At 42.7% G+C, this 27,193-nt stretch overlaps 2 long non-coding RNA genes across 6 annotated transcripts in view; one reads left to right on the top strand and one right to left on the bottom strand.

Moving 5' to 3' along the window:
* The window catches only part of LOC307216331, a 49,397-nt gene extending 48,778 nt beyond the window's left edge, over positions 1–619 (bottom strand). The window contains exon 1 of the long non-coding RNA XR_013839022.1: positions 484–619. This is a non-coding gene — a long non-coding RNA (uncharacterized lncRNA). The remainder of the gene's footprint in view (positions 1–483) is intronic.
* LOC307216332 lies at positions 53–26,705 on the top strand. 5 transcript variants are annotated; one of them, XR_013839026.1, is made up of 6 exons: positions 719–840; positions 3,216–3,930; positions 17,554–17,654; positions 21,777–21,981; positions 24,084–25,324; positions 25,519–26,699. It is a non-coding gene; the product is annotated as an uncharacterized lncRNA (long non-coding RNA). The 5 variants fall into 5 exon arrangements; XR_013839023.1 differs by lacking the exon at positions 719–840 and adding an exon at positions 53–474 and having other exon boundaries at positions 24,084–26,705; XR_013839027.1 differs by lacking the exon at positions 25,519–26,699 and having other exon boundaries at positions 781–876; positions 24,084–25,174.
* Positions 26,706–27,193: the final 488 nt, after the last annotated feature.

The following is a 27,193-nucleotide window of genomic DNA, read 5'->3' as shown; positions in this document are numbered from 1 at the left end:
ACATTTCCTCATTACAAGGGCTTTGATGTTTCAAAATCGAAGAGTGAGTTTTTATTGTTTTGTTACAGTTTCCTGTCTCTGTCTTCTGATATATTTGGATTTTGTTGACCTGGCACTTCAGTTTATTTCACATTTCTATGTCGGAGGGAGAAAAAAATATCACCTTGACTTTCTTCACCTCCAGATGCCTTTAACACGCCTAAGAAGGAAACCTCTCCAGAATTAACAGACAAAACATCAACTGAATAACAAACAAACATCCAAACTGGGAGCAATTTCCATGTAATTGGCTCCATAAGTGACCTCAGCAAAATATCTACACAAAGCCTGCTGTCAAAATCACATGTAATGGAAAATGAGATTTTAAAACCCACAAGAGTGCAAGACAAAGTGAAGGATAAAAGAAACAGTGCCCGATAGAAGTTAGAAGGGAGACGCTTGTTTTTGTGCTACAGTGGTCTTGTACGATAAAAGGTTTGCTACCTCACGATTCCTTCACATTTGGACTTTCCATTACGTTGTGAATCCATCAGGATAAAGAGATTTAAGTTAATAAGCAGCTTCAGACCTGACAGGGTGTAACCTAGAGCTAGCTGTTGTACTGCTATTTCAACTACAGGTGGCGCTGCGTTCAATTGAGGTGGGCCAAAATGGCTGCTTAACTGAGGGACTGCATTATTGTAAAAGAACAGTCTAGAACAACAGCACCAATTGAACACAGCCAAAGAGAAGGAGCCACTAAAAAAAAGGGGGGGCCCGTAGGCAAAAGAGAGGAAACTGCAGGAACAAGAGCAGCAGCAACAGAAAGCTGCTTCAGAGCAAGCAACTTGACTCTGGAGGGTACCTCATACCTGTTGCCGTATGAAGCTCCCTGGTGTAAATACGGGGAACCTTACTTTCTAACCTTGCTAGGTCATCAGTGCAGAATCTCCTGCTACACTTGCTGGCATAGAAACAGTGATTTGGCCAGAAATGTTCACATGTGGACTTTGAATTAAATGTCATAAATGTAGGAATGTTTTGTTGTTGTTGTTTGTTTAAAAAGCACCCTCTCCAAAATATGTTGGGCTGGTTTTGCCTGCCTTTCAGAAGCACAAATAAACTATGAAAGAAAAACTGTTGCCCCTGGCCAGAGATACTGTGATCAGAAGTGGGGCATCATGATGCCACACTACGCATCTATCCCAGCAACAAAATCATCAAGTTTGCTGATGACACTACGGTGGTGGGGCTCATTTCAGGAGGGGATGAGTCCGCCTATCGGGACGAGGTGGAGCGGCTTTGTGTTTGGTGTGGAGAGAACAATCTGGCTCTTAATACGGCTAAGACCAAGGAATTGGTGGTGGATTACAGGAAAAAAAAGGCGGACATTCAGCCCTTGTATATCAAAGGGGAACGGGTGGAGAGGGTGGCGGAATTCAGGTTTTTGGGAGTGACTATCGATCAGGGCATGACTTGGAGCGCAAATACCACTGCTCTGGTGAAGAAGGCCCAGCAGAGAATTTATTTCCTCAGACTTTTAAAGAAGAACAATCTGAGTGAGAGACTGCTGGTGTCCTTCTACCGAGGCTCCATAGAGAGCATTCTCACATACTGTATTTGTGCCTGGTTCTCCAGTTGTACAGCTAGGAAGAGGAAGGTGCTCCAGAAGGTCATAACCACAGCCCAAAGGATTATTGGTCATCCTCTCCCATCTTTGGAAGAACTGTACGGTTCCCGTTGTCTTAGGAAAGCAAACAACATCCTGCAGGATGCATCTCACCCGGGATACAGTCTGTTTGCACTACTGCCTTCTGGCAGGAGATATAGAAACATCAAGTCAAGGACAAATAGACTGAAAAATAGTTTCTATCCAAGAGCTGTGGCCTTTTTAAATGCTGTAACTCGATAGTGTGACCTGGGAGTTTGATGGGTGTGGGTGTGGGTGTGGCTGGAATGTGGTTTGTTTGGTTGTTGTTGTTGTTTTGCTTTGTTGTTTTGCTTTGTTGTTTTTAAGGGATGGCATCCAATTTCGTTGCACTTGTGCAATGTTGCACTTGTGTAATGACAATAAAGAATCTATCTATCTATGTAGGAATGTTTTGTTGTTGTTGTTTGTTTAAAAAGCACCCTCTCCAAAATATGTTGGGCTGGTTTTGCCTGCCTTTCAGAAGCACAAATAAACTATGAAAGAAAAACTGTTGCCCCTGGCCAGAGATACTGTGATCAGAAGTGGGGCATCATGATGCCACACTACGCAAGGGTGGAATTGCCACCACATACGGAATGTACTACTCTTCTGTCTGCTATATTTGTTTTAAATTTCCAATGAGGTTCTTCGCCACTGCAGGAGAAGCTGGTGGCATTTCATAAGTCATCTGTTCCTCATACTACCACTACACAATTATCACCTAACTTCTCACCTCATCGGTCACTGCAGGGAAATCTGGGCATGTTTTTGAAGGCTTGGGGTGCGGGGCAAAATGCCCTCAGGGATCCCCTTAATATAGCAGGCTGTGTGAGAGAACTGAGGTGAGGCCTGCATCTACCTCTCCCATGGCACCGACTTAGAGGAGGCTGTTGCTCCTCCGTCCCAGAGTCTTTTCCATTTTGCTCTGTATCACAATTCTGTAAAAAATACCATAATAAATAAAATAGCTAACAGTTTGTGAGCTTTTTGTGTCAATGAAAATCTTTTGCCTGAGGCAGCTGCCTCACTTTGCCTATTGGTAGGGCCAATCTTGCACCCTGCAAATACCAGCAAGCACCCTCCCCTCCCAGGCTCTCATCTCTTCAGAAAGAGCTGTGACCTGCTGGCCTGGTCACCCAGGATCACCTAACCTCCCTCAAGAGCCATTGGCTTTCTTTTTAGAAGGGAGATGGGTGGTGGGTGAGCAAGCAGGTGGTGAAGAAAGGTGGAGGGAGTCACAGAAAGAAGTTCCATTTCTGTTAGTAGTGGTCCCCCTATTAAGGCACAGGGGAATCTAGAAGATCTCTGACCATTGTAGTGATGGAAGCAGGGTCTGGGTATGGAACCCCCTGTCCCTTAAAGAAACCCATTTTTCATAAAAGCTAAAGTTGAGGGGCCATGTGTCATTGTCACTTCTGCTCTCAATTTTCCTGGCATATGACACAAATCCTTTACAGAGAATTATTGTGTTGACAACCTGTTGAAGGAGTAGATCTCTGAGATTTTGAAGAGGTGAAGCCTTACACAGATGTTTTTATTGTTGCAGTTCCTTCCTTTGGACAAGGCTACAATCAAGGCTTGTACAGTAGGTGTAAAAACTGTGAGTCCTTAGCATTTGTGAATTACCTAAAATGGTGAACTTAAAAAAATAATAATAATGTACTCCTCTGGGGGAAGAAGGTTATATGAAAAGGGCACAACAAGGACACAACATATACCGACAGCTTTCTTGTAAAGAGATTCCACTTTAGTGTGTACATGTGGAAGATAGATAAGGTTGATGAGAGGAACAATGCTGACAAACAGGGGTCTGGAGGATATGCCCCGGAAAACTGCTTTGCTGTATATAAAATATACATCCCAGCTACAATATGAAAAAGTGGATCTGTTTCAGGGGTTACTGGATTGAAGAGAAAACCTGATGGACTGCAAAAAGCACAAAAGCATGTTGAAGAATTAAGAGGGAAGTATAGTGTGTTTATATTTGATTTCCAAAAATGTTATAACTGCACTGGAGCTGCACTGAATATTTGCCAGTATCGATTTTAAAGGCAAGAATAGCTGTTCCAGTGGAGTGTAAATATCACCTGATAAATTTATTAATTTTTAAAGTTTTTAAACAGCAATACTATGGTTTCATTTTCTTTCTCGATTTTGAAGTAGTCACATGAGAATAACTGTCAGGAATCACAGCATGACATCACAACACTATGCAGCCAATCATGTCTGGCTATGTGATTTTATCACTGAGGGCAAGTGAGGTAAATTTAAATGGATAAGGGAACATTTTAGCAGATAATATATATTTTTTATGGCTGAAAACGAATCCATTTTTTGTTATGCAAAATGGTCCTGGTTAATTTGGGGCAACCCAACCTGGGGCAGTACAGGGCTCTCTTGACCCAACTTGGTCAAAGCTGAGATCAGCTTGAATTGGCCAAATTTGGTTTGGAATTGGGATTTTGGCCAAATCTGGTGCATAGACTTATTATATTCCTGCCAAATGATGGTTAACATCAGTGCTGTTATGAAGGGTTCAGCCTGCCACATTGATTCAAAATAGCATCTGATGGTATTCAAACGTAGGCTCAAACTTACTCTATGATGTCAGGAACCATCATGCCACATTGGGGAACGATATCATCTTCAAAGGTGTTCAGATCATTGCAGGTGACTCACTTCACCATCTTGAGTCAAAATGAAATCTGATAGTGTCCCAGCCTAGACCAAAATCTACTACTTGGAAACTGCCATGCCAATTTGAGCAATGATATCTTAAGTGGTGCAGTTTGGAATAATTTGGCCCACCACCTTGATTCAAAATGGTGTCTGATGGTGGATTTACAGAGGAGGAACATGGCAGACTGAACATCTTCTGTTGGCAGCTTGCCGATGGCGATAATTGCATGATACTTAATGATAGCCAAACCATAAATCTTGGCTATTAAATTCACTCTGGTAAAATAGAGTGCACAAGGGATTAACCCACTCCTCCACCTCAGGAGCCATCATGCCAAGCTGGGTGACAGTATCTTCAGAGTCAGTTTAGAACATTTCAGTCTGACATCTTGAATCAAAACGGCACCTAGTGTCCAAACATAGATGAAAACTGGCCCCTTGTCAGGTTATTTCAAAGAAGAAGTCAGACCAAAATGGTTGCTTAACAGAGGAACAGCTTTATTCTTGTTGCTTCTGTGAAGTAAGGGGCCAGTTTTCATCTATCACCCAGTGATTCCATCTGATTGATGGATGATGCTTTAGGGAAAATGGCCTTGCAGGCCAAATTGGACCCCTTATTGGGTGAAGATTGGCCATGGCCAAACCCCTGATTTAAATGAACAGAGCTCCACTCACGCAGAAGCTCCAAGGATGTAAAGAAGCATGCATGTGGCTCTGGATTAAGTTATTTTATTTCATATAATTAAATTATTAAGACACAAATATTAAATAATCCAAAAGATTTGGAGCCTTATATTACTATCTCCAAGGCTATTTATATGTTACCAAATGAGGCAAGTAAAAACCAAGTTGATGAAAAACTTGTAGCTGAAAGACTTTAAAGATTCTATCATTTTTTCAGTGCTGTTTTTGAATAAGAGGTGAGAATAAGATAACTAGTTTCTGAAAATGCAAGAAATCTTCATATTATCAAAGCATCCGTCTACTCTATAAGACTCTGCTCAGAAGATGGGACAATCTGTTTAAGTAATACACATCTGTAGTTTGCTATAAAAAAGACTGCTAGAGAATGAATAAATTCACCAGGGATATATATGATGGAGAACACAAAATATATATTTTACAACCAACTAAATTCTACTTGGGTCTCAGTTTACCCAGGAGAATTGAACAGCCGTATGATTATAGAATTTTAAAAGAGGCAAGCATAAAAAGTTCAAACCTATCTCCCGTACATCCTATAAAAGTTAGGAAATTCATGGCCCCTTTAGTAGCTACAGAGCCAAAACCACCGTAATCCTCAGTTTGAGTCTGAATTGTTTTCAATTTGTAATCTGAATGAAAGAAGAGGTTCTTAATTCCAGATGCCACATTTTTGGCTATACATAAGCTGAGGTTTCTTAGAGCAAGGGTTATATCATGATAAGTATTTTTGATTCTTTGCAGGATTCCTTGGGAACTTACTGAAGTGCTGGATATAAATCCATGAAATAAATCCATTAATATGTACATACATGCATACAGGGACAGAGCTTTGTTCTTTCATTTTCCCAGCATTTCTAACATTTATTTCATTTGTGTCCCAAGTCCAATTCAGAGTAAACCCATAAATTCACAAGCAGATTCTAGTTATTTCCAGAATTTGGTAGATCTCGTGTAAGAACTTTCAAGAGCAACACCAACTTGGAAACTGTTAACTAGAAGCAGGAGAGGCTATATGCAGCTAGGCAGGGGACAGCCCATCAGATATTTGAAGATGGTCTCCTCTTCTCCAGGCTAAACATACCCAATGCCCTCAACCGTTCCTCATAAGGCTTGGTTTCCAGACCCCTGGTCATCTTAGCCACCCTCCTGTACACATGCTCCACCTTGTCATAACTCTCCTTAAATTGTGGCACCCAGAATTGGACACAGTACTCTAGGTGTGGTCTGACCAAGGCAGAACAGAGCACTACTATTACCTCCCCTGACTGGGACACTATACTTACGTTGATGCAGCCTAGAATAGCATAACCCTTTTTTGCTTCCTGTGTACCCTGAGTGATGCGGATTCTCATAATGGGCTGCCTCAAATAACCTTATCCTTCCTCTTCACCCAGGGTTTTAATTCCTATCACATGTTTAATGTGCTCATGGCCAGCACCAGCAAGCACCATTCTTGGGCATATGCCGAGGTCCCCACAAGCTCCTCTCCCACTGCTAACACTAGCCTAGTTTGGGCATACTTTTCCTTCCTGGTGCTGACAGGAGCATAATTACAGCATTGCATTGTGGGGGATTCAATGGTAGTGCCAGCAGGTTTAGCCACATAAGCCCAGTGCTCCAGTGCTGCAGCTGGCCTCTTGCTGCAACTTACCACCTGACAAGTCTGCTTTGGGGTGGGGAGTGACCTACGGAGGGCACTTTGCCTCAGATCTGGAATATGCTTTGCTCTTGTTCTGAATATATGTTTCAAGTACTGAACAAAGTGGTATCTGCAGTGCATGCCAGGATGTACGTCTTTAACCTCAGGAAACTAAGTATTCATTATACCAGTGAAGCAATATATGAACAGATATCCCTAGCTATGTTTCCTACTGAGTTAATATTTCTGTGTTATTGACCTTGCCCCAACAAAAGACTAGAAGAGAACAGTTCAAGAAACCGAGCTTTCTAAATGGCCTGCAGTTGGCTCCTTCTCCCAAATATTTGGGAGAAAAGACTATAAACTCCTGCTATTTGCACTGCATCCTAAAACTGAGTATCAGCCAACAAAAACTGGCACAAGTTCATGGATGTCACACAGGAGGCACTGGGAACATGAACTGGTGTGAAAGCCTGAAGGAGCAAAAGGGAATGCAAATGTAGTAGCCAGAGAGACAGATTTACAAGAGGGATACAAGAGAGCTTGGTAAATGTGCTCAAGAGTCTAAGTTAGGCTGGTGTTTGACATGACTTAGACAGAAGGGGGGAAACTAAGTGAGAGAAGAAGGAAAGTTTGAGAAAAGAACCAAACAGGGACAGAAACAGTGTGTTGAATGCATATACAGCTCCAAGGATTATTGGATGAAATGGATAATCTAGCCCCATTTCAATCTGGTTTCAAGCCTGGGCAGCTGGGTGGCAGGGAAGGGTAGAGAGAGGAAGCATGCTACTGCTGCTGATTTTCAGTTATTACTTCTTTTTAAGAAAGGATATTCACTTCTGTAACATGCAAGAATAAAGGAAGAAATAAAGACAATACAACTGAATTAAAATTAAGCATACACATAAACACAAAATGCAAATTAGGGTTGTTTCATCGACAATACTTTAAGAGAATTATTGTTGTTGTTATTATTGGGAGTGAAGGTAGTAGCATTCCTCCCTAAATTTTAATTATGTTATTTTATTACATATAACAATACAAATGTTTGAGATACAGAAGACAAACAATTATTGATTCCAGTTTCTTACCCGCCCTTCCCCTTAAAGCCCCAGGGTGGGTTATAACAATTGAAGCAAACCTGAATGTTAAAATGCAATAACGTGCAATGTTAAAAACCCGTTTAAAGCATTTCTGCACACCCTACACTGTCACCTCTGAATGAACTCAGAAACTCTTTGCCGTTGTCTGGGGCCCAAGTCCAGACCATAGAAGAGAAAGGCAAACAGAAGTGTATGAGGTCGGATGCGAAGGAACTAAGTGGAAACTTGGACAAATACTGGAAATGGTTGTAGTGACTGAGGTAAAATAAAGTGAGGACATGGGAAGGAAGAAAGCCAGCAGGAAACCAGGTCTAGGTGCGGTGAGGTACAATAAACAGAAAACACCAGTCCATAGAGTACTCTATGGGGGACTGTTTCAGGCATACAGCTTGCAACTTTCATAAAATATTGCTTTTCTTACTGTAACACCTCAACCTTCTTCTCCCCCCCACCCCAGCTATAGTGAAGAGAATGGTTGCAGGGCAGGGGAGAAAGCCTCCTTCATCTGTCACTGCTTCTTGGGGACCCCATGAAGTTAGTTCAATTTACACCTTTTACCACTGCAGCAGAGTGTTTCATTGACTTGCAGAAGCTCTGTCCCAGAGGCAATAAAAACCTAAATTACTACAGAAACCAGGCTGTGAAATAGCCCTGCTGGAACTCCAAGGAGCTTCGTTAGTGTGATGGCTGCTATGGGAAGTCTGTGCATGCTGACAAGCAAAGCGTCCCAAAGGCCTGATATTTAGCTATTGCCTTTGGCTAGGGAACAACACCATTTATGGTGGTGATCTGTGATTTCCCCAGGATAGATGGCAAAAATCTCAAGGCTTCCTAACTGTCAAAATATATTCCTGAGATTTAGGAGTATGCTTGTCCAAAATTTCTCCAAGGAAAATAGGGATGTCCTATTCCATAATGAGGGACATGGGTAGCGCTGTGGGTTAAACCACAGAGCCTAGGACTTGCTGATCAGAAGGTCGCGGTTCGAATCCCCCACGACAGGGTGAGCTCCCATTGCTTGGTCCCTGCTCCTGCCAACCTAGCAGTTCAAAAGCATGTCAAAGTGCAAATAGATAAATAGGTACCGCTCCAGCAGGAAGGTAAACGGCATTTCCGTGCGCTGCTCTGGTTCGCCAGAAGCGGCTTAGTCATGCTGCCCACATGACCTGGAAGCTGTACGCTGGCTCCCTCGGCCAATAAAGCGAGATGAGCGCCGCAACCCCAGAGTTGGTCACGACCGGACCTAATGGTCAGGGGTCCCTTTACCTTTTTATTCCATAATGATGATGGTGATAATTTTACTTTTTATACCCTGCCCATCTGACTGGGTTGCCCTAGCCACTTTGGGCTACTTCCAACATATATAAAAACATTAGAAAACATTAAACATTAAAAAACATCCCCATACAGCGCTGCTTTCAGATGGCTCAGGGGTCAGATAACTCCATACCCTCTAACATTTCTCCGATGAAAATAGAAACATCCTAAGGAGACATTCTCTGGGACGCAGGTGGCGCTGTGGGTTAAAGCCTCAGCGCCTAGGACTTGCCGATCGAAAGGTCGGCGGTTCGAATCCCTGCGGCGGGGTGCGCTCCCGCTGCTCGGTCCCAGCGCCTGCCAACCTAGCAGTTCGAAAGCACCTCCGGGTGCAAGTAGATAAATAGGGACCGCTTACCAGCGGGAAGGTAAACGGCGTTTCCGTGTGTGGCTCTGGCTCGCCAGAGCAGCGATGTCACGCTGGCCACGTGACCCGGAAGTGTCTCCGGACAGCGCTGGCCCCTGGCCTCTTAAGTGAGATGGGCGCACAACCCCAGAGTCTGTCAAGACTGGCCCGTACGGGCAGGGGTACCTTTACCTTTACCTTAAGGAGACATTTTGGGATCAAATCAGAAACCAGGTTTGCTTCTGTAAATCCTGGAAAATAGGGACACTTGGAGAGTCTGGATTAAGCATAAAAGTGTATCTATATCAAGCCAGACACAAACTCATAATAATATCTGCAACAGAAATAGTTATCCTCTTCTAGGTAAGAATATGGAGGAATCTAAATCTGAATGCAATATATTCTGAAAGAACTGGGGAAGGGAAGAGAAGGGAAATGGATTGGTTTTCAACATAATAATCCCAGAGCTAGGCATTAAATGCACACAAATATCCTCTTTGGTTTCATCCCAAATCCCTTCGACCTCCTGCACTGAACCTGAAGCCCAGACCCAGAAGAAGAACAGTGTACTTGGGTCAAGTAGTACAAAAAGCCCAAAGCTTTTGGAGCCTCTTGGCGCAAGTAGTCATTCTGGCAGCTCAGGGTTTCTTGGCACAAAATGCACTTCTTTCTTTCTTTTCCCCGTCTCTTTCTTGGCCTAGTGCTTCTGTCCAGCTTTCCTAATTTTCTGACATCTTGAAAATGTCAGTCAGTTGCTTTCAGTTTATAACATATTTCAAAGCCTAGTTACTCAGCCGTGCAACAACAGAGATGCTTAGCTTTCAAAGCTGAAGATAGGGATTTGTACATGTGCTGAATGGTCTTTATTTCCTAGGGACGTCTGCACTTTCTCTTGCCTCAGACTTGCCTCTTGCTTAAAACTCCATTACTTTGCCTTTCTTTGCCTGCCAGAGGAGACTTTCGCTAGGTAATTCCTAGCAAAGTGTGCTACTAATCAATGGACAGATTCCAAAGACACATTCAAGCACAACTCAGTACATGCATGAGACAGTTCTCCCTTTCTCCAAACATATTCAGTGAGCATACATATTAATGAGTACTATGTGCATATTTAAAAGCCATCTCCAATTTCCCATCACACTCTGTGATGGACAACACTGCACATGTACACACCCTTCAGTTCACATGTCACCAAAGTTCTTTCTTACTTTCAGAAAACAGGAATGCAGATTGAATTGCATTCCAGCTTAGAATGTAAAGCAAGACACTGAGTGTTGGTTATTTGTTCAGCTGACAAGTTACTGAAAGATTTGAGGTTGGATTATTATATTCACCATTATTTTATTTATATAACACATTTTCTACAAATTTGTACTCAGAGTGGTTTACAGCAGAATAACAGGCCAAAGAAATACTATAATAACCATGCTACATGATTAAAATCATAAAACTATTTGCAATGCTAAATTAACAATCTACTAATTAATCATTAGAGGGACGCGGGTGGCGCTGTGGGTAAAACCTCAGTGCCTAGGACTTGCCGATCGTATGGTCGGCAGTTCGAATCCCCGCGGCGGGGTGAGCTCCCGTCGTTCGGTCCCAGCTCCTGCCCACCTAGCAGTTCGAAAGCACCCCTAAGTGCAAGTAGATAAATAGGTACCGCTTTATAGCGGGAAGGTAAACGGCGTTTCCGTGTGCTGCTCTGGTGCTGGCTCGCCAGAGCAGCTTCGTCACGCTGGCCACGTGACCCGGAAGTGTCTGCGGACAGTGCTGGCTCCCGGCCTCTTAAGTGAGATGAGCGCACAACCCTAGAGTCGGACACGACTGGCCCGTACGGGCAGGGGTACCTTTACCTTTTTAATTAATCATTATTGTTGATCAATCATTAACAAGTCATATAAAATGCATCTAGAATATTAAACATAAAGCACACAAACAGGTCAAGTAATACATTGGTTTACGAACTTAATCCGTTCCAGAAGTCCATTCTTAAACCAAAGCGTTCTTTAAACCAAGGTGTGCTTTCCCATAGCAGTGGGGGACTCAATTTACAAATTGAACACACTCAACAGAAACCGGAACATGTTCTGCTTCCAAGGCAAAGTTCATAAACCAAAACACCTACTTCCGGGTTTGCAGCGTTCTTAATCCAAGTTGTTCATAAACTAAACTGTTCTTAAACCAAGGTACCACTGTATCCCCAAACAGCCAAAAAGCTAATGACAGTAATCACTGCAACTAGCAGCTGTATGTGTGTAAGCTTTTAAATATTAATTTCTTTACTCCCAGTGATAGTCATAGGGATGTCCCGGGTGTTTGGATACCCTGCTAGAATACTTGTGAGCAAGATTCAGTAAGCAAAGCCCTAGCCTCCTAAATCTTATGAACAACAGCCCCAAGGTGCTGAAATTTACTTTGACCAATAGGAAGGAGGAGGGAGCTGCAGGTGCTCTGCAGGGCTGTTTTTTTGAGGATACGAGTGGGATTACCAGTCCCAGAATCAATAACGGAAAACCGGCACTCCTCCATGCATCCCAGGAGAAGATCGTTTAGCTTTTTAATCTTGAGGATTGGCTTCACAATCTGAGCATGTCTAGCATTGCTAACTGTGTGTATTTAACTAAAATCTAAACTCTAGATCAAGGAAGGGGAGCGTGTAGCATTCCAAATGTGGAACTACAACTTCCATCATTTCTGACCATTGACCATGCTGGCTGGGGATGATGGGAACTGTAGTCCAAAAATATTGAGGGCACCAATCTTGGTGAAGGCTGCTTTATTCTTTTTCCAGAATTTTCAAACAAATGCTCCCCATGCTGCAACTTAGGAAGTTTCCAAGTGTCTTCCACCCCAACTCTGACACCCAGACCAACTCACTTTCAAATTATGCCTTCTGGCAAAGCTGGGCTGAATTTCATGGAAGGCTGGGCTGAGTTTCAAATGAAGCTGAGCCAATTTATAATTTATATTTCAGTTTATTGTTTGGAGGGTTGAAATCATGAGCAGCTTCAAGCCTTCGCTCAGGGCAGCTTCAACCTGAAACCAGGCAAAATCCAGACATTTTGGCTGAGTTTCCTGATCAGGATTTGTTTGAAATTCAAAAAGCATTGAAACTTTGGTATGGGGTGGGGGGGAGTCCTTCAGAACTGAAAGCTATAAAAGGTTTTGCAAGGCTTTCTCAGTTAATCCATACCTCTGTATTTCATGTTGCTAGTTATATTATAGATTATATATCTCATATAAAACTGTGGTTCAGATTCATATGGGAAGTCATTGGGGCAAGAAATTCATTTGTTTGCATTATCAAGCATAAATCCAGGTCTCCTTGATCCCCTTTCTTACAAGTGGAATAGCCACAAATGAGGATGGGATTTCAGCGAAGGAGAACATCATTGCTCAGTTTCATAATTGTATTAGGAGGGTGGAAAATTGTTTCCTACAGGTCTAATTGGTTGGAAATTCTTTCTCCTGCAGGAAATGAAAAAGTTCATTGTTCTTGAGATTGGTGTATATATCCTATTAGACTTGCTCTTTTTACCTCGGCTACCTCTGGCATTGAGGAAACTGAAACCCATACCATAAGAACATAAGAACATAAGAAGAATCTGCTGGATGAGGCCAGTAACCCATATTATCTAGCAACCTTCTTCTCACAGTGACCAACCAGATGCCTGTAGGAAACCCACAAACAGGACCCAAGGACATTAGCTCACTTCCCTACTGTGGCTTCCAGCAACTAATATTCAGAAGCATTACCTCCTCCAACTGTGGAGGGAGAGCCCCGCCATCATGGCTAGTCGTCAATTCTCCACAAAATTGTCCAATCCCCTTTTAAAGCTATCCAGGTTTGTGGCCATCACTGCCTCCTGTGGGTGTGAGTGCCATAGCTTAACTATCCGTTATCTGCTTGTGCCACATTATGATTTGATTGATCATAGGTAGCATTCTTTTGTAATAAGCAGAAATATATGTTTAGGTGTGCAAGGTCCTGTGTCAGTGCATGGAAATAAGCAAATTCTCTTTCAAATAGTATTACTTAATTCAATATCCTTTAATGCTATAAAACCTATACTGCATGTTTTGCCCCCTAATTGGCCATGTCAAATGGGGAGACTCTACTAGATGGCAATAGCCATGTTAAAACCAGTTTAATAATATTATATTGTACTAGCCTTCAGAACAGCAAAGCTGCCTTACTAATGATTTCATGTTCCTTTTGCCAGTGTGGTGTAGTGGTTAAGAGCAGTGGACTCGTAATCTGGCGAACTGGGTTTGCGTCTCCGCTCCTCCACATGCAGCTGCTGGGTGACCTTGGGCTGGTCATACTCCTCTGAAGTCTCTCAGCCTCACTCACCTCACAGAATGTTTGTTGTGGGGGAGCAAGGGAAAGGAGATTGTTAGCCGCTTTGAGACTCCTTAAGGGGAGTGAAAGGTGGGATATCAAGTCCAAACTCTTCTCCTTCTTGCCAATAGGTAAATATCAGCTGGTTGTGTATAAATAGTAGTAATCCAGATAAGAAGTCCTCTTAAGGATGAGTAACTGATAAAAATCAGGAAACAGAAAGTGGGGATAACTAGACAGTTTTCTTAATGGAAGGAAGGAAGTGAGTGAACCAATAGCCGTGTTATTTACTTTGCAGAAATCTCAAGCAGACTGTAAAGAGCTGCAAATAGGTCTCTACAAACCGGGCGTAAGAGTAGATGTAATGCAGTAAAAGAGTAATGCATTTGGAATTAAAATAAAAAATAAAAATACACACACACACTAATTGAGTCTAAAGGATATTTGTCTACCCAAGAAAAATATACAATAACTCATTGAAAACAACATCTAACCACTCAGTGGTCATCACCTCCATGTCCTGACTGTGAGTGTATGAAAGCATATGGTTTGGCAGTGTTGGAATGAAAACAGAATGCTGAGTTAGGTGGATCCTAGTGAGATTCAGCAAGACAACAATTATGGTCTTATGTGTCCTTAGAGGTAAAGGAAAATATATTTAATATTTAACCTTATCTGCAGGTGGTAATGGGTAAATTTTGAGAGAGGTGCATGGGGTAAAATACAGATTAATATGAATAGTCTTCCCAAGCAATTACTCATGAAGCTGTGTGACATGAATTCTGATGTGAAATGGGGCATAGATGCTCTTTAGACTCTACTCTGCAATTTCTTCTGTCCAGTCACCATGCATCTACTCCTGTTTTTAGGGTTCTTTTTTGCAGTCTGGCTCTGACCTCAATATTGCTAATTTTCAGGAGAATATTAGAACTTGGAGGTGGTGGGACCACTTTAAGGTTCCTTATGATATAACAGGAGAGTGTCTTAATCCTGGTTCTGAGGTAATTATACTGCATATATATCATAAACATGGCTGACTAGAGGTTTCTGCAGTCTTGGAAAAGCAGCTACTCACCCACCTTCCTCTTCACAAGCCTGTTGCTGACCTTGCCCTCTTTCCTGCAGTCAAGCTGGAATTCACAAGTTCACACCTTGCAGTTGCTCAGTCCAGAGACTTTTAATAATGGCTAGGTGTTGCCAGATTTGGGGCCCATTTGGAAATATTATTAATGTGAATGATCCTGGTGTCAGCACAGTTGTAGTACTCAAGACCTTTACAGTGAGTTGGATCTGCTGGTCCAGAGGTGAATGGCCAATATAGATTTTCATATAGAAGCTAAGCTGACTGACACCTTTTCAGCCATTGCCTGAAATGCTGTTAAAACAGAGAGCACCACAGGAGGGGTTCAGGTGAGAGAACTCTGTGTCTAAACCATTTGCCACTTTGTCAACTATATAAGCAGCCTAGAGAGATGGAACAAGAAGAGGCCATTTCCCCCCTTGGATTTAGCTGCACAAAAGGTTAGTCCAATAGCTATTCTCCTCTGGAGGTCTATATACAGAACCTGTTTAATTTGTAAATGAAGGGTTTTGGCAGACTTTCAACACTTAGACCTTGTGCCTCCTTTAATTAATTGCATCATCAGTATACAAAATGTCAGAACAGGGATGTGCATGTAACGCCCCCTGAGAAATTTCTGCAGTTTTATCTAAACTTCTTTTGTTTTGCAAAAGATAAATAAACCGTTGGATGTTTCTCCTGAGCAGGAACTGCAAAATTTATCTCAAATTTTCACTTTAGGTGAAACACTGTGGCAAAAGTTATGATACCCCATGAGAAATGTCATTCGTCATTCCTGAAAACTTTTTGCTTTCCTGTAAATTCCTTAGACATTTAGTTTGAGGAGGAACCTCCACATTTGCCCCAACATTTAATTTTAGTGACATTTTGTGGCAATTTTTATTCAGAGTGAGCAGGATTAATGTGTAGAGCTGTGAACTATCATTATGAATCTCTCAATTTCCGATCTGTGTTGTTTTCACATTTTTTACTCATAATTCTTTTCCATTTCTGTGACGATAATTCCCCTTCAAAATATGAATTTAGAGGATATTTTAATGTGTATTTTAATACATAAGAAGGCACTGCAATCCAATACATATCGACTCAGAAGTAAGTCCCTCTCCGTTCACTGGGACTTACTCCCAGGTAATTTGTTAGGACCTAGTTTAGAAAGACCATTTCCCTGAGTTTGGCTTCTCTGGAGAGCCAGTGTGGTGTAGTGGTTAAGAGTGGTAGATTCGTAATCTGGGGAACCGGGTTCGCGTCTCCGCTCCTCCACATGCAGCTGCTGGGTGACCTTGGGCTAGTCACACTTCTTTGAGGTCTCTTAGCCCCACTCACCTCATAGAGTGTTTATTGTGGGGGAGGAAGGGAAAGGAGACTGTTAGCCGCTTTGAGACTCCTTCGGGTAGTGATAAAGTGGGATATCAAATCCAAACTACTCTTCTTCTCATCCTCACATAACAAGCTCCACTTGCAAGCAACCAAACAAATCCTTGTTATGCACAATTATTAAAGCAACTGGCACCCTGTCTTCTTTTCAGTCTAATCATACTAGACAAGAGTAGTAGCAGATGTTGCAGATTAGAACCATATTGTATTGGAAGCAGGGCTGGCCCAAGATATTTTGGCACCTGAGGCGGACCCCAAAATGGGGTCCCTCCACACTAGGGAAGAAGGGTAAGCGAAGATCTACATCAGGAATGGGGGGGGGAGAGAAAGAATGACATCACCTGCCCCTGAGGACCCTGCTACCTGAGACAGTTGCCTCATGGGTGGGCCAGCCTGAGTGGAAGGGATGGCTAGGAGACCTGCTCGGTAATATAAAAGGGTCTCTTCTCTGTATTGCCTGATGGTTTCTGAAGCGATCTGCTACATACTTTCTAGAGTGATCTTCCAGAGGTTGATCCCATAAGGAGCACGTTTCTATAGACCTTGGTCAGATTTAGAAAATTATTGCGCCTCTTGTCAACACTTGGGAATTCGCGTAGGATAACAAGCACCAAAACCTGTTCCTGGTTGCTCTACTGCCCTCTTCACACATTACAGCAAAGATGGATCCCTGTCTTCCCACCGTTGACTAACAACCTGTAGCGCTGACAAAAATTGTTGTCTTCAAGATTTGAAGATAATCATGCTGCTGTTGGGCTGTTTTATGCATTTCAACAGACTGGTGCCCCCCCAGGTTAATTGTTATATTATAAAACACTTTGTTAATGAATATTAAGAAGTAATTTACAAAAGCTATAAAATCAGTGGTAGCCAATGATAGACTCCATCTACCATCAGCTTCATCCAGCATGGCCAGTGTTTTGGAATGATGGGAGTCCAACAACCTCTGGAGGGTAGCAGTTGGCTACTCCTGCTATAAATAAAGAAATATGGAAGTGTGAGGGTTGACATAATGAAACTGAGCCCAGTGAGGATATATCCAACAGCCAAGGCACACCCGCTAAGCTCAAAACCTATGAGGAGCGTAGACAAATAGACCTAAGTGCAGATTATCCTACAGACAAGAATTGGGATGAAGGGTTATTGTGGGGCGCCATCCCATGCTAGATATTATTATTTTGAACTTGTAAGTTCATGCCATTATGTTTTACAAAAAGGTGGGAGATCTTATCTACATAAATTTTTTCCATTTCCTTTTCTTGGCTTAAATGCTCATTCTTTCCTTCACCTCTTTCCAGGTTGCTGTGATTGGAGGTTGCTTTACAGCTATGGTACAAGTTGCACCAGAGAAGGGGCATGGGAATTGAAATCTGCTGTTTCTCCATCACGGAGTCCAGAGGTAAGCCCTGTGAAATGAACCCCCAGACATTATTTCTCAATAAGGTAATGTATTCCTCTGAGGGGCTCAGACAAAGAGCTCAATTTATGAATGCTCTGGAATTCCTAAAAATAAATATCCTGAAACCTTTGAAGGGAGGATTGCTTCTTATTTAGATTATATATGTTCATGAAAAGTCTGAAACGGAGATTTTTGCCTGCTATATATCCTCATTTTTAACACTTTAATGGACACGGCAGCCTTCTGGAGATATTTTGGTATGCCTCCTCCCAGTGGCATGCTGGGACAGGACGTCATGGACATTGTTGTTTTTTTGTGTGAATTGCATGTTGTAAAGCAGGGAATGCACAGATTCTTAAGTGGCCTTCACTTCAGCCACCTTTCTGAGCCCAGGGACACATTTCTGGTCTCCTACGTAAACGTAAAACACTGAGTGAAAATGCTAAACTACTGTCTCGGAGTAACACAAAGCATATACTGGAATGTTGTATATTGACAGAAGTGACTTGCCTTGGACTTTTGCCAGACTAGACCAGCCCTGAAGGTGCCCTGCTGTCCATCACAGACAACCCTGGTAAGGCCAGCTTCTGCATACCGAGACGCCAACTGCACATGGCATCAGTAGACATCCATGACTGATCTGCTGGCGTTTCCTTCATTGTAAATTGCCGCTTTGGAGAGCTGCAAATGTGATTGCAGTAGTGGTGCTGTGGCAAGGGATCATTAACCCTTTCCTCAAGGCTTCCCACTTCCCGCTCATCGTTCACCTCAGCAGAACACTAGTAACAGAAGCAGACAATTGGCGGCACACATCCTTGCAAGAGTTTGAAATGCTGACCTCCTTATCCTGTTACAGTCCTTCGAGCTATGAACTATGACTGTGGCTAAGGAACAAATTTGTATACTGCCCTTCATCCGCAGATTTCAGGGCAGCTCACAACAAATCAATAATCCCCCCTACTTCCTCCAACATATTTAAAAGTCAATCAGCCAAAGGCCTGATTAAAGAGGAACATTTTTGCCTCTCTTTCTCTCTATCTGTCTGTCTGTATCCCTGGACCCGGAGATTAAAAAGAAAACTTTAGGCTGAGTCTTTTTTCTGAATGGTTGGCAACCCTCAATGCATGCAGAGGCCTGGAGCCCTTCTGAATTAGTGTGGGTGAAGGAGAATAAGGACAGCAAAGTCTTAGCTTTGCTGCTCGTCCAAATGGCAGCCTTCATCCTCCATTTTTTAAAAAATCAGCCCGCAGCTGCTTTGAAGCCCACAAAATCAAGACTTCAACAAGCAAGTCTTTTATAAGTTTATCTGTCTCCTACACAAATTCAGGTCTGACCTGCATTACTTAATCTAGCAAAATATTCCACAGTCCCCTGCTTTCCTGTATGCGACTATGCAGTAATGCAAAACATCTGTGGAAAGCGAGGAAAAGCAGAGATGCCTACAAGGCACATGAAGCGGGGGAAGAAGAAGAAGAAGTGGGGGAAGGAGCAGCTTTTTGCTACTTGGAGCAATTTGGCAGGAAGTCCAGTTGGGATTTTGGTAACTGATTCTTCAGGACTGCAGGAAGGTCATAGCCAGAGAAAGCATTTCAGGGACCTGCTTGTAAAATAAGAGAAATGAATAAAAACACAGCAGAAGTAATAAAGCAGGAGAAGTGACAAGATGGAAATCAGACAAAGCAAAGCTGGGGGTCATAAGTTTTGGCTTGGGATTGAAAAGCACACAGCAGCCACTGCTGAGATCTTCCCCCCAGGCATGAGAAGCATAGGGTGAAGCTGGCTCAGCAAAAGCTGCCTTTCTTCTCACTAAGAATTGCCTTCTTATAGGAGTAGCCCCACTGGAAACCCCAAGTAAAAAAGCATGGAGTGAGTGATCTTAAGTGGAACCTTCTTTCTGAAGATTGGTGAGCCGATCCTATCCTGTAAGCTCTGCAGAAGAAAACAGGAGGGCACCTCCCAGTGCTTTTGTGAAATTGTGGCCAAGCCAGCTTGCACATTGCATCTGATCTGGCTGCTTATTTTTCTCTTGTCTTCAGCACACATGCGGAGTATCCTTACGAGAACTATGTGACATGTGGACTGGAATTCACCGTCAGGCCCTCCTCATGTTCAACAAGCTTCAGTTGTACCATGTATACAAAATAATAACAACAAGCCACACAACACTTTCTTTGTCTTGCTGCACTAGCATTAGTGAGTAATGGCACCCAGGGTAGCAGTAATGCCATCTCAGATCTTAATGGCTATCAGCTCTGAACTTTATGGGATGAAGTAAGATTGTTGCATTTATAGGGATGCGGGTGGCGCTGTGGGTAAAACCTCAGCGCCTAGGACTTGCCGATCGTATGGTCGGCGGTTCGAATCCCCGCGGTGGGGTGAGCTCCTGTCGTTCGGTCCCAGCTCCTGCCCACCTAGCAGTTCGAAAGCACTCTTAAGTGCAAGTAGATAAATAGGTACCACTTTATAGCGGGAAGGTAAACGGCATTTCCGTGTGCTGCTCTGGTGCTGGCTCGCCAGAGCAGCTTCATCACGCTGGCCACGTGACCTGGAAGTGTCTTCGGACAGCGCTGACTCCCGGCCTCTTAAGTGAGATGAGCGCACAACCTTAGAGTCGGACACGACTGGCCCGTACAGGCAGGGGTACCTTTACCTTTACCTTAAGGTTGTTGCATTTAGGGATGTGTTCTGAGGTACAGAAAATCTGCCCCCATCCTAGACAGGACACTCAGGCTAGGCTGCTGGAACTGTCTTGATAGTACAAAAATATTCAGTCTTCTTTTATTGGTAATAACCTTCTGCCACCTGAAATGTTGGCAGTACTAACTCCACTCTAGAGTAAACATACCAAATGTTTCTTCTACCAGAGATGCTAACTTCTCTCTTTTGCTTTCTTATAAAGCACATTTTAAATGTTATTTATTTAAGAACTTTTATAGACTGCTATGAAACGTCTCTAACATAACACCATGCAAAATCTTTTCTTGAAAAATACAGACCCCAATCAATCAAAGGTTTATTGGCCAAAGGCCATAACAATTTCACCATTATAATTTGCCACACTGCAAATCATAACCTACAGCATACGGCAATTACATAAAACAAGGGATCAGTGATTTGAAGAAAGGGCGTCAACCTTCATAAATATCATCTGCTAGCTCAAACCTAGCTTAGCTTCTGTTAGACCAGGCATAGGCAAACTTGGCCCTCCAGATGTTTTGGGACTACAATTCCCATCATCCCTGACCACTGGTCCTGTTAGCTAGGGATGATGGGAGTTGTAGTCCCAAAACATCTGGAGGGCCAAGTTTGCCTCTGCCTGCGTTAGACCTCTGGATCTCCTGTGCAACTTATTGCAATACTGTTTCTCTCTCTCTCTTTCTAATCTTACTTGAAGCCAGAAATAAATATAGAATCATTGAATTGTAGAGTTTGAAGCGACCCTGAGGATCATCTAGTCCAACCCTCTGCAAGGCAGGAATATGCAGCTGTCCCATACAAGGATTCAACCTGCGGTCTGGGCATTATCAACACCACACTCCAACCAACTTAGCTATCCGTGCTCTGATACACACAGTGATACAATCAACAAAGTTTAAAAGCAATGTGTATATAGTGAAATGATTTTTAAAAAATACTGATAAAATCAACAGAATTTAAAAATCAGTAAGCACAATAAAAGCCCATGCTTGCATAGGCTTGCCAAAACAAAGAAGTTTTTAGCAGGCATCTATCAGCTATGGTTCTTTGCAGACAAGTAAGTCTTATGACTTTGAATTGGTTGCCTGGGGCATATGAATGAGAGTATAACACCTCCTGCAGCAGTCATTTCTACAAATGCTTTCTCAAAGTGGTCCTTGAATGGCCCAGAAGGCCACCCCTTGTATTGTACTTGGACTGCAAAAAAGGAACAGAGGTTCTAGCATCATGTCATAGGGAGCTCTGCAGATAAGCACCAGAAGAGCTCAAAGAGCGGGCGACAGAAGAGAATCTCCCTTTGCAAGCTCTGTTATGTACTGTCAATAGAAAGGAAAACTCAAAAGAGAAAGCATAATTATTTGCCACTTTCCGCTAATGGTCTGAAATGAGCACACCTCCTATCGATTTGTCATTTTCTTTTCCCAGACTTTCACACAGAGCTTGAAGCTCAGTGGACATAAAGAAACAAGCTGGAAGAGAAAGGAAGGAACTTCAAAATGAAATTCTATAATAAAGCGAAATAGTAACAGAGCCCATTGTGTCCAAGGGATGTCATTCATTTATACGGCGTCTCCATCTCCCCGCCCAACCCCCAACCCCGGAAATGATGATAATATCAAGACAGATCCAAGTAAAGATGTTTCTGCTGTTATAAGAATTCTGAGGTTTCAAATATAGAATAAATATTCATAAATGCACACACATCTCAATACCGTATATAAACCATGTGTTTGAAATAGTACAGGAAAGCAATCCTGGAGCCATTTTGACTCTTTCAATGACTTCAAATATTCCTCTGCAGTAAGGGAGGCAAATGGCGAAAGCCTTCTTTTTGCTTACAAATCCTGACTTCAGGGCACATTTGTGTCATGAATAGGGTGAGCCTGTGACCTGGATTCAGGAACTAAAGTATTAACTATCACAAAAGAATAGCCAGGCTACCCAGCTAATGCAATCAGGATCTTAGCGGACTCAAGAGTCCCATGGGGAGTTGAGCAGCAAAAGCCAAACCCAAAAGACCAAAAGCAGCTCCATGTTCAGAAGTGAGCCATAGCTCCACTTTCCCCAATTCAAAAACCTAATAAAAGGTAACTTTGCCACCATTACTCCTGGTTAACAAAAATATTAGTAGAGTCCTTAGGTGCCGCTGGTACCAGATGAATCCCAGCAACTTTACAGACTTTTAGACGGCAGACGACAAGCATTAGCTGAAGTCCTTGATCTTTCATGTTTCCATCCAGCAAAGGATATTTCCAGAAGTAACGTATATTAGCATACAGTTTCCTAACAATGTCCCTTTTAAGATTGGCCTTGTTTTATAAATAATTTAAAACTCACTTGCCACTCAGAATTGCATCACAGGTTTTAATTAGGGGGAAGAACGCCTTGTTTTACATAGAGGGCTTCCCATCCAGGGACTAAAAAGAGGGCAGGGGAATCCAAATGCCAAAGACAACCTGATGACAAGCAATTCAAAGGCCCATCAGTGTATATTAAGTGCCTGGAAATGAAGGTAAACACCATGTGCTGAGATTCTGCATCTCTTGGGAGTTGCCTCCCATATCTTTCTGGCGCCTAACCATCTTAGCTATGCAGGACCAATAACCAGCTAAGGAGCCCCAGTGCTTTTGTTTAAACCTCATAAATGTGGTGCTGGTGAAAGATGTTTGATTAAATGCAGCCACATGCGAGAGATGGAAGTCTTCACTGCTCAGAGCTCAAGGAACAACATTTCACTCTTCTGTACATTCCCTGCAAGAGTGTCATGGCATCAATCTACCGGGGATTGTCCGTACAGGGTAGGCCAAGTACCGTATCCTGTTAGTCAGTCAGTTTCATGACTTCTCTCTTTGAAATTGCTAACCAGTTGTGGTTTGGGAGATGTGGTCACCTGTTTGCTCTCAGGATGTGGGATAATGCAACCAATGAGTTTGACATTAGATCATCAAACAACTGTTAGAGGCTAACCCTTGCCACCTGTTGGGCTTTGGGTCATGTGCTGTCTTTAATGCTCCCTAGATTAAACTAGCTGGTTCTGAGTCTGCAAGAGTTAATGCTTATATTGTATAATACACCCTTTTGAGGCTAGGAAAGCAACTATGGCTGGGGTGGGGGGAACCAGTTTCCCCAGTTTGAAACTTTCAAATTTTGTGATTCCTTTTCGAAGTATGACATCAAATTCTGAATGCAGTGTTCAATTTTCTGTAAATTTCTGTCGCATTCATAGAAAAGGAGAGACCTCAGTAGTGTACAATGGTACCTCAGGTTAAGTACTTGATTCATTCCGGAGGTCCGTTCTAAACCTGAAACTGTTCTTAATCTGAAGCACCCCTTTAGCTAATAGGGCCTCCTGCTGCTGCCGCACCGCTGGAGCACGATTTCTGTTCTCATCCTGAAGCAAAGTTCTTAACTCGAGTTACTATTTCTGGGTTAGCGGAGTCTGTAACCTGAAGCGTATGTAACCTGAAGCGTATGTAACCTGAGGTACCACTGTACATCTGTGTACAGCATTACCTCTATGACTAGCAGGCTTTATGAGAGAATCAAAATATTTAGGTCAAGTCATACACTTCTAGTGTTAGGAAACAAAGATCAGACGCACATTCTACAACATGTGGTGGACGTGCAAGATAACAAAAGCATTCTGGGAAATGATTTATAATGAGTTGGGGGGAATGTTTAAAATAACATTTGTTTAAAAAAAAAAAGAGCCTTTTTTATTCAGAATTTTAGGTGCAAAGATACCAAAGGAGCAGAAATGATTATTTATGTATGCAATGACAGTAGCGCAAATGCTACTGGCCCAGAGATGGAAAGAAGACAAAGTCCTGACCAGAGATGAATGGTTGATGAAGATGATGGACTATGCCGAAATGGCGAAACTGACTAGGAAAATCAGAAACTAGGAAGAGGAGAAGGAATGGGAAAAATTTATAATGTAAACAACTAAAACTTTGGCAGGATTTGAGTAATGCTTGTAATAAGGAAAAAAATAAAAGAAAATAAGAGAAGCAATTGAAAAAAGATTGACAATTGTAACCATGGAAGGACGGAGGGGAGTTGAAGGATTCAGGGAATTCTAAATGATAACGTTGATGTTTAATGTTGGAATTTTAATTTGCAATGTAAAACTTAAGAAAAAAGATTGGGGAAGGGGAGGAAACAGAGATCAGATTTTAATTTCTGAAAGGGAACTCTCTCCCAAATAATGAGTGCTGAGTGTCAAAGGCTCAGGGATATATCACATAGGATAAGAAAGGTCATGGAAGCAAAGTTTCCCACTTCCTCCTTTCCCCACCCCTGACATCTATCCATGCACACACATCCCAAGCCTGAATGGCAGGGATGGGGGCCCTCTTGAATAATGTGGGGTGTCTGAGGATTGCCAAGGGGAGAATAGACTGTGGAACTTCTTTCTGTGGTCTTCCTTAAGGCTGCAATTCTATCATCCCTGGGAGGGTTGTCCATTCAGAGACTAAGACCCAACTTGGTGAGCTCCCTCCCTGTTGCTGTGGCAGCCTCTGCAGCCCTTACCTTACTGATCTCAGTGCTCCAATATTAGTAAATGCAAAAAGGAGCATACCAGTGGCAGATCCTGGGAACGAATGGATCCTTCATACTCATTGTTCTCCCAGGCCCCCAACATGCTACCAAAGTCAGCCTTATGACTAGCACATGTTCCCCCCCACATTGGAAACAAAGGGAATAAATCTCAGGCTTTGGGTGCAGGGGGAGGAGGAGGCCTGAAGCTTCTTTTCTTTGAGCTTCCTTAAGTTACATTAAGATCCAAATCATAATCTCCAGCTATATGGTAGCCCCTTGAAATGACGACATACATACATACATACATACATACATAATATAATCACAAAAATCATGCACAGAAGCAGACTTTGATGACCAAGTGCCTGTTCTGTGCAGCTGCTCACCACGCATGTTTTGCCCTCTTAGGGTAAAAGAATGGGGAAAGATGTGTCTGAAAATGTCTGCAATGACACTGTGTGCACAAGCAGCCGCTTTCAATTTGCTGCGATTATTCAACATCATCTCTTGAAGAGCAGGTCAGTGCACAAGACATCCTAGTGTGGGTGCTTTAAATGGCCACATTTTTGGATAACAGTTCCAAACTAGCCTTCCAATTCTGTGCATCACAGTGAGTGCCCGTGAGTAGCTGTTTGCTCATACATTCTAGTTGGAGTCATTTTGCTGCCCCATAATGATGTGAGGAGTCAAAACTATTCTGGAAGGTTGCCTTGCTGCCGTTTGTTAGTTAGCTCAGCGAGAAAATACTCTCTGCAGCATGCAATGGTCTCTAGTAAAGAGATAGGGGTTCACATGGGCAAATCTGGTAACAGCAGACCTTACAAAACCAGAAGCAGCTTATCTGGTGGGGTGGAGCTGCAATGCTAGCATCCTGGCAGCTGTGTTGCTGCCACTTACTAGGACGGAGAGGGGAAAGCCCAAAGTGGCAGAGATGTCAGGACTGTGTACTTCCACCGCCAGAGCCAATCCTGCTAGGAAGCTTCTGGAAAAGCCACTTTGGCTCAAAACCAGGAAAAAGCATCTTGGTGGCACAAAATAGTGCGTAATAAACCAGTAAGCAAGAACTCTCTGGACTCTAGGCAAATTAAATAGCATTCAAAATGCATCTGACCCTATAGTATGGGGTTAGAAATCTGCCCACAAGAAATTTATTCTTGTAAGGCAATATGCTGATGGGAATATTTAAAGTAAATGGAGCAACTTCCTGCTGCTCCTGCCCATGCAACTAATTTGGTGGTTTGGCAATTTCACAATTTCACTGGATCCTCAGGTATCTGGATCCCATTTGGTTTATTTATCAAGAAATACTGAGCATTTGTCTATTGGTACTTTTCAGTAATGAAATTAATGTTGGATACATTTTCGTGTTTCCTACTTCCTGGTGGTTAAATCAGTTTTGCAGCTCGGAAAGACTAGCTTACAATCCCTTGTTTTGGAGCCCTCTCTCTTTGATAACCGTCAATGTGGCATCAGCTTCCACTGGGCTGCCACTTTGCACGCTAAGCAGTTAGTGTGACACTTCCCCACCTTAGTAGAGAGCCCTATATATATCAGGAGCTCAAATGCGATTCATTCTAATCTCTCAGGGGCCATTCCATTTTTTCCCTTTAGTCAATTTAGTTAGCAAACTTAAGTGCAAGGCTGTAACTCATCTGTTGCAGAGGATCACACTACCAGGGACGGACTTTGGTAATATGGTGCCCTGAGCGAGGGCAAAATTTGGCGCACACACCCCTAAATATTTCCTATTTTCACAATGATTCCTTTGGGTACAGCTGTTGTTTTTAATGGATCTTCTCAATAGGTACCTGTATAAATCAAAAGCTGGTATACATAGAATCATAGAACTGTAGAGTTGGAAAGGACCACAAGGGTCATCTGGTTCAACCCCTGCAATGCAGGAATATGCAGTACAGGAATATGCCGCTATCCCATATGGGGATCAAACCTGCAACCTTGGCATAATCAGCACCACACTCTAACCAACTGACCTATCCAGGCTAGTTCATTTAATGTAATGTGTAGTTTCGCCCTCCTTGTACTAGAATTCTTCCTGCTTTGGCTCATCATTGAAAAGCTGAATGCATTGAGAATTCATGGCAGGATAGTTGTCCATTACTTCCTATGGAGCCTTGTCTGTTGCCTCTACTGAAAGGACTAGGTGATGAGGCGTTGGCCAGGGAACAGCTGATGGATCTCATTGCAGACTGTGCACACTAGCGTAATGGATTGTGTAAGCAATGTCAGGGTATTATTTATATCCCTTTATTATGCCTTAAACTCCCATGGTGCCACTGGAG

The sequence above is a fragment of the Podarcis cretensis genome, assembly GCF_951804945.1.
Source record: "Podarcis cretensis genome assembly, chromosome: 5".
In the NCBI taxonomy this organism is placed as follows: Eukaryota; Metazoa; Chordata; class Lepidosauria; order Squamata; family Lacertidae; genus Podarcis; species Podarcis cretensis.
This window is presented reverse-complemented; position numbering and strand designations above follow the sequence as displayed.